We start from the raw sequence: 8,164 nt of genomic DNA on the forward strand, positions 1-8,164 counted from the left end.
CTATTGAAGATGCAGTGTTGGGCTAGCAGTGCAACTTAGATGACAGTTATGTTACCAAAGCATTGCAAATACAAGGATGCTTTTTCTGTTTCTTGCCGAGGCCATTACGATAGCTAACTAGTGTTTGTAAATGTTTAACAAAGGCAGATAGAGCAATTCTTTAAATGTGTGTGAAGACGGATGATGCAATTTAGTAAGCTTAAGGTTTTGTGTATCGTAGATGAGCATTCTGGTAAATGAGTCCTGAAATATTTAACAGCCCTCAGAGCAATTTTGGATTTGTTCAAAGACATGCAACTTTGTAATTGTACCTGAAGTCATGCGGTATGATTTCGCGCATCATAAAGTAGCATTTTGGCTGTGTTGAAAACAAGGTTTGAAGGGGTCCCGTAACCCTTCACAACAAGATATATACAAACACAGTTGGAGAACAGCATATAAGTAGCTAAATACGATTGGCTACAGGGAAACAGTAGTGAAGAGCCAAGCTGTCACACTAAATGCAGCCAGCAACACATGCATTTGAACCCAAGATGCTAACAAAACAAATAAAGATGGCCAACTATGCCACCTTTGGACCCTCTCTAATGTTCAGAGCACCCAAAACTTGGGTGTGGGAGGCTCAAACATGTTTAGGATGACCATGTTTTTTCCTATGGACAGTCTTCCATGGAATATTATCATCCAAATTTTCAGATTGAGGGGGTAGGTGATGGTTATCCTTAACTGCCCCCAAAGGCGACGAGTCAGGAACTGTCAGCTTTAAGAGAGCACCCAAGGTATATGATCCTTAGATTCGACCCTCGGCTTCAAAGAGTCTCAAGGTGGAACAGTCTTATCCCATGGAAGATAACCTGTCAGAAGTCGCAAAAGATACTGCAGCACCTGGGGCAAGTCCAATGCCCTTGTTATGTAACAGTCCTTGTCCTTGTCATGAAGTACATTGGCTTTTTTTGCCTAGGCATTTCATATGGTTGACGAAGGGTCAGATGAGAATGATGTACAATGCGGCCCTACCCTCATTAGTTGGTGTTTTGGAAGGTCATTTGGACCTAAAAAAAATAAAATGGGGTTTTTGTGACAGCAAAAGGAATTAAAAAGAAGATTGGAACATATTAACATTGTGAAACATATCTGATATAATCATTGTGAAATATTGTGACAGCCAAAGGAATTAAAGGAAAAAAAAACATATTTTTGCTTTCTATTTCTTTCATCATGATGATCCTATAGATCATGTAGTATGATCTGAAATGTTAATTGAAGATATCATAGTGCAAACCAGAAAAGAAAAATACAAACATTATGGGTTGCGGAAATTATATGACTTTAATATCTAATATTTATGCGCATGGCAAAGTAGAGACGAGACAATAGCTATACTCAACCCTTTAGTATAGCACACAACATGACGTCATAGCTTTTCTACAACCCTCTAATCTTGGACGAGGCTTGGTACTAGTGCCCCATATGACATCTTTCTTTTATGTTATGGGCCTGTTTTGATCAGGCTGTTGTATACGCAATATAACACGTATACGAGTGGTATATTCTTGCCATAAAAATTGGCTCACAACTTTATCTCCATCTGTTATTACTATCTTGCATTCTTAGGAATTGGATTTATTTCCTATAGCTTTCCTTAATTAATCCTGTTTACATTTACAGGTAGAATTGATCCAAGTCAGTTTCGTATATAAATTTGAACCTTGAACATTCAAATATGAAAATCCTAATGAACACTTATTCTCACTAGCCATTGTTAGTTGACTATTGTATGTGTTCTTTAAGGGCACTATACATTGGAAATCATGTTGCATTTTCTAACCCATGTATACACCATAGCAACATAATTGAGGATTCTAATTGTATTGTTAAATTCAATTTTTTTTTTTTAGGCATATTGCATGTTTGCTGCTTTTCACATAAACATTAATTATTACATATATTATAAATCTTGTTTGAGACAATTAGAATATAAATCAAATGTTGACTATTGATTAATTATGCATTCTGAATCTGATCATTAATTGATCAATCATTAGGTCTTTACAGATGCAATTTGGAGTTTCATTAGTGTGTGACAGGTGTGAAGATGAGAACTTGATTGAGGCGGGGATCATCTAGCTTTCTCGAAGCAGGTGGCATGATGGGATGCACACACGTAGTTTATTTTGATTGAATATTTTGAATGAGATGATCAACCCAAATTATGATTAAATTGTGAAATATGTTTACTTGATTCGTTCGATAGAAATGAAAAAAAAATATTGCAACAATAGTTATTTATTCTAAATTGATGGTTATTAAATTAATTTTTTTTTATGTTATTAAATTTATTTATTTATTTTTGCTTTGTAATCTCCTAAAAATATAACCCCTAATACATGTGTAGAGAAATAAAAATTAGGACTATATTAGACACATAATTATCAACTTGAGTGATCTTATGAAATAAAAAAGAACTAAAACTGCCACCACGTTTGTTAAGGAAAAAATGTGGGAAATTTATTATTAAAGTTGAAAATGGAGTCACCCCTAATTCTGAAAAAGAAAAGAAGTTAAAAACAAATGAAAATCATGCAGCTACGAGTGCAAGGGAGAGGGAATTCTATTTTAAAGCTGCTTCTTTTTCATTTGCATTCATAAAAAGGGAGGGAGAACTTGGCGTATGCAAAGGAGTTTTGACATGAAAGTTTTAATAGTTATAGTCTACTATTCTTAGATTTGTTTTATAGTCTCCTATTCTTAGATTAAGATAATGAGGGCAATGTTTTTGATTAAAAGGCAACGTTAATTAGGGCGCCAACCTTCTAAACCCTTTAACTTATTTAGAGACTATAAAAAAGAAAGGCCCGCAGGCAAAAATAAGACTACAACACACGAGAACAATCCTTGAACAAACAAGATGTCTAACCTACAACAACCCAACCCCAACTTAAAGAGAGGAATGGACACCCGATCCTTGACAAGGAGGGGTATGGAGAGGCGGGGAGGACTTCCCCTTCCGCTTGCGACAAACGACAGTCCAAGCGATACTGTCATTGGGATCATCAAGAGAATGATCAAGCGGTAAGGAACCTGTATGAAAACCATCAGTAGAACCCACCGAGTGTTGCTACAAGACAACAACTGACTGTTGTAGAATAAGAGGGGGAACAACATCAGGCTATTGTAGAGGAGCGACATCACGAGCAGAATTAGGTGGTGTAGAGCGGAGCTACAAATTAGAGGCGATAGAAGTTGAATCTGCTAGGGCGGGAGGAGCCAAAACAGTGGAATCAACCACAACATTAGTAGCAGTAAGAGGCACCTCAACCTCCTGAGAGTTGTTCGAATTAGGATCAACAACATGGATGGTCAAATGATCAGCAGTAGTATCCTTCCACCAAGCAACAACACCTTTGTGGCGTGAGATAGAGCACTCCAAAGCAAGATGACCCATAGAGACACATTTTCGACAGCGAAAGTGGAGGCCCTCAAAATCCAACAGCTGTGTCCAAGGCCAATCCCAACCATGAGAACCACATCTTCTTGAGAGGCGAGGAGATGTCGATATCAACTAAGATGCGAGAAAAGGTAGTGTTGTCCATTAAAGACATAACATCATCGACTTTTAAAAAATGACCAATAGAGTTACCGATAGCGTCATAGCAAGAATGCTCCCAAGAATGAAGAGGGAGATTTGGAAGGCGAACCTAACTAGATGCACATTTAGTTCAGTGAGAGGGTTAAAGGAAGTTGTCCAAGGCTTAATAGAGAGGAAATGCTACTTCTTTTACCTGAGTAAATTAACTTAGATCTACATTATTATATCTATACATGATTAAGATAATGAGGGCAATGTTTTTGATTAAAAGACAACATTAACTAGGGCGCCAACCCTTTAATATAGTTAGAGACTATAAAAAAGAAAAGCCTGCAGGCAAAAAGAAGACTACAACACATGGGAACAATCCTCGAACAAACAAGATGTCTAACCTACAACAACCCAACCCCAACTTAAAGAGAGGAATGGACACCCGATCCTTGACAAGGAAGGGTATGGGGAGGTGGGGAGGACTTCCCCTTCCGCTTGCGACAAATGACAGTCTAGGCGATACTGTCATTGGGATCATCAAGAGAATGATCAAGCGGTATGGAACCTGTATGGAAACCATCAGTAGAACCCACCGAGTGTTGCTATAGGACAACAAGTGACTGTTGTAGAACATGAGGGGGAACAACAAAACGCTATTGCAGAGGAGCGACATCAGGAGCAGAATCAGTAGGTGTAGAGCAGAGCTACAAGTAAGAGATGAAAGGAGTTGAATCCGCTAGGGTGGGAGGAGCCAAAACAATGGAATCAACCACAACATTAGTAGCAGTAAGAGGCACCTCAACCTCCCGAGAGTTGTCTGAATCAGGATCAACAACATGGATGGTCAAATGATCAACATAAGCATCCGTCCATCAAGTAGAAACACCTTTGTGGCGTGAGATAGAGCACTCCAAAGCAAGATGACCCATAGAGAAACATTTTCGACAACGAAAGGGGAGTCCCTCAAAATCCAACGGTTGTGTCCAAGGCCAATCCCAACCATGAGAACCACATCTTCTAGGAGAGGCGAGGAGACGTCGATATCAACTAAGATGCGGGCAAAGGTAGTGTGGTCCATTAAAGACATAGCATCGTCGACCTTTAAGAAACAACCAATAGAGTTACTGATAGCCTCATAGCAAGAATGCTCCCAAAAATGAAGAGGGAGATTTGGAAGGCGAACCCAACTAGATGCACATTAAGTAGTTCAGTGAGAGGGTTAAAGGAAGTTGTCCAAGGCTTAATAGAGAGGAAATGCACTCCCCAAGCCCACAACTGCCCAAAATCGAATCCCGACCAGTCGAAGATGTAAAAGAAGCAATGAAAAGCCTTTAGCACAAGAAAAACGATCAATATTATGAGCCACCAAAGGCCTCCAAGAGTCACTCACCCAACGGTGGAGGTTTGGTAGTGAAGGCCAAATCCCAGAGAATTTGCACACTAAAGTACAACGTTGGTAGAACCCAATGTTGTCCACTAGACTTATAGAATCCACAAGAGGCAGTCAAGTCATGTCACAAACCCAAGCACTACGTTGCACAACACAAGGAGACCAAGGGAGCACACCTTGCAACAATCCCCCAAGCGCAAGCGAGGGGTTTGAACCTATGACCAAGCTCTGATACCACTTGTTAAAAGTGCGATTGTCATTGCACCAAAAGATCGACCTGTTAATGTCCAATACAACCACTAGACTTATAGAATCCACAAGAGGCGGTTAAGCCATGTCACAAACCCAAGTCCTATGTTGCACAACAGAAGGAGACTAAGGGCGCACACCTTGCAACACACATATTGTCCACAACCCACCACAGGGGAGGATTTGGCACAAGGAAGAGGACAAACCCCCTTGGAGGGATGGGCAACAGATCTGGCCACATGAGCAAAGCTATGCCTGCCAACAAAGGAAGGTCTGGGCTGGACCTTAGCACCCACAACATCTATAGTAGCCAACTGAGAAGCATCACCTTGAGAGTCAACATTAGCAACTCCCCCTAGAATAGGAACCATAAGTGGAGGAGGGCACAAACCAACACCAATACCCACGACATCATTCACAATAGAGATACCCACAAAACCCTCAAGGGAGGGGGCATGCAAGCCACCCACACCAATACCATCACCACTGAGGGGATCCATGACAGGAGTTGCCACTGCAGAAGGTATTGAGCGCGAGGAAGTGTTGTTGCAGACACAATCGATAGAAACGATTTTTGAAATTGCCTCTCGAGCGGGAGCAGGAGCCATTGCAGACATCGTTATTATCCCAATTATGCCCTAGAATATCTTTGAATATATAACGAGGGCAATGTTTAGATATATAGGCGAAAAATATTTATCTTATGTAAAAATAGATTAGCTTATAGGTCAAAAGATACAACGAACCTATTAATATCTACTTATTCTTTAAGAGTATTATACTTATGTCGAAGTTTTGAAATTAGTAGTTTAATTTATGAGCTATTTTTCCTTCTTTGATTTTAAAGAATAAGAGTTTAAGATTTAATGTTGGTATCTCTATGACTTTATATTACTTACATAATTATATAAATTATTATTAATAAAAAAAAAATTAATCTCAGTTTCATTAGAATTATAAAATATACTTTACGATTATAGTACAACTTTTTGAACATCCCTTTTTTATACCATTCTTTATGTTTAATTAACTACCACTGGTGACTTAAAGTTATTTCTCTTGAGTAGCAATGAGTGTATGAAGTATTTTGGGATAGGTTTGAAGTAGAATAATCTATATTGATTAAAACATTATATTAGTTTATAATACAATGATCCCATCCTTCTTTTAACTTATTTTTAGAACCTTTAATGAATCGAAGACCCTTGAGAATAAAAAGTTTAGATTATATTTTATTTATTGAATTAATTTAAAGGAGTGTATTCTAGAGATTTGAATAGATGTTCAAGGGAGGAAAATAATTTCTAGTTGATATATGACATTAGAAGATTTAGTCATATTTGGAGATAAACCGTACATATTTTGAAACGAATATCATCTAGAGTTACTTAATTGAGGTTTAAAATGGAGTTCTATAGTATACATAAATTGGAGCTAAGATAAAATTGCTATCAAAGCATATGTGTTGATTCCTTGATGAAATATGTTTAAACCAACCACACATCCTTATACAATATTGTATATTTTTAAAAAAAATTTACTAAGAGGAGGTATTTTTTATTTATTTATTTTTTCGTTTAGAGGAACTATGTTAAATTAATTAGTATGTTAATTAATGGATGAGTGCTGAATATGGATAAAGAGAGAAGGGCAAGTCTCTGCTCTAGATTTATCTGCCACCAAATAGCTTAAAAAATGCTTTGGCCAAAGCTTTTGTTTGATCATTTTGATACTAGATGACTATTTGTTTTCTCTCTCTCTTGAATCATGATGTATGTCATAGCATGTTCTTTATTGGAAATGTATGTTGCATTAGATTCCACCCCTCGTCAGTTCGAGATTGTTAGGTACCTCGTGTAGGTTTGGTAACTCTTTTATCGAAGAGCATCGTGGAAGTTTATGTTTCATGGTTGGGCAGAATAACACTTGGATCATGTTCTCGTCTCACAGTTTATGGACGAAGAGGAGTTCATGAGGACTAGAGATTATATATATATATATATATATATATATATATATATATATATATATATATATATATATATATATATATATATATATATATATATATATATATATATATATATATATCTTTGATAAAAGAGTTTCCAAACCTACACGAGGTACCTACCAATCTGGAATCAACGAGGGATGGAATCTAGTGCAATATACATCTTCAATAAAGAACATGCTATGACCTGACATCATGATTCGACAAAGAGAGAAAACAAATAGTCATCTAGTATCAAAATGATTAAACAAAAACTTTGGCCAAAACATTTTAAAGCTATTTGTTGGTAGATAGATCTAGAGCAGAGACTTGCCCTTCTCTCTTTATCCATATTCAACACTGTGTAAATGACTATGATGTACAATCTCTATTTATTTTATTTTATGGGAATATATGAGCAAATTTAAAATTTTTTATTTTATGATTTTATTTGTCTTTAAATTAGATCTAAACTAAAGTTTAACCAATTTGTAAATCTTTTATGTGTTCATCTAGACAAAACTCTTTTCCTTCAAAATCTTGGTGAATCAATTTTTAGATTTTCAACAATATATCCATCCATCCAAAATCCAACAACTATTGTATTTAATTAATTTAAATTCTATAAATTTAATAGCTCTAAATCCTAGGGTTTTATTATTGTTTAATTATTTTCCCTACAATATTTATGTGGTGTGTCTTATTCCCTTACATTTTATGGAGATCCTGACATTCCTACATAACCTAGGTCTTTCCCTTCAGGTTTATCCTTTTTTATTAATCTAATTTTTTTATGACATTTTATTTTTCAAACCTTGTTAGGATTTAGAGTAGACCGTGTGTCATTGATATACCTTTCTTTTGGGGTTTGTTCTTATTGTGTGATATTTTTTCATCCTACCCTACCAAGGGTTCATTTATTGATTTGATTGATTGCTATCTTTTTTGTTTCCAT

Source organism: Cryptomeria japonica, chromosome 1 (genome assembly GCF_030272615.1).
Source record: "Cryptomeria japonica chromosome 1, Sugi_1.0, whole genome shotgun sequence".
Lineage (NCBI taxonomy): Eukaryota > Viridiplantae > Streptophyta > Pinopsida > Cupressales > Cupressaceae > Cryptomeria > Cryptomeria japonica.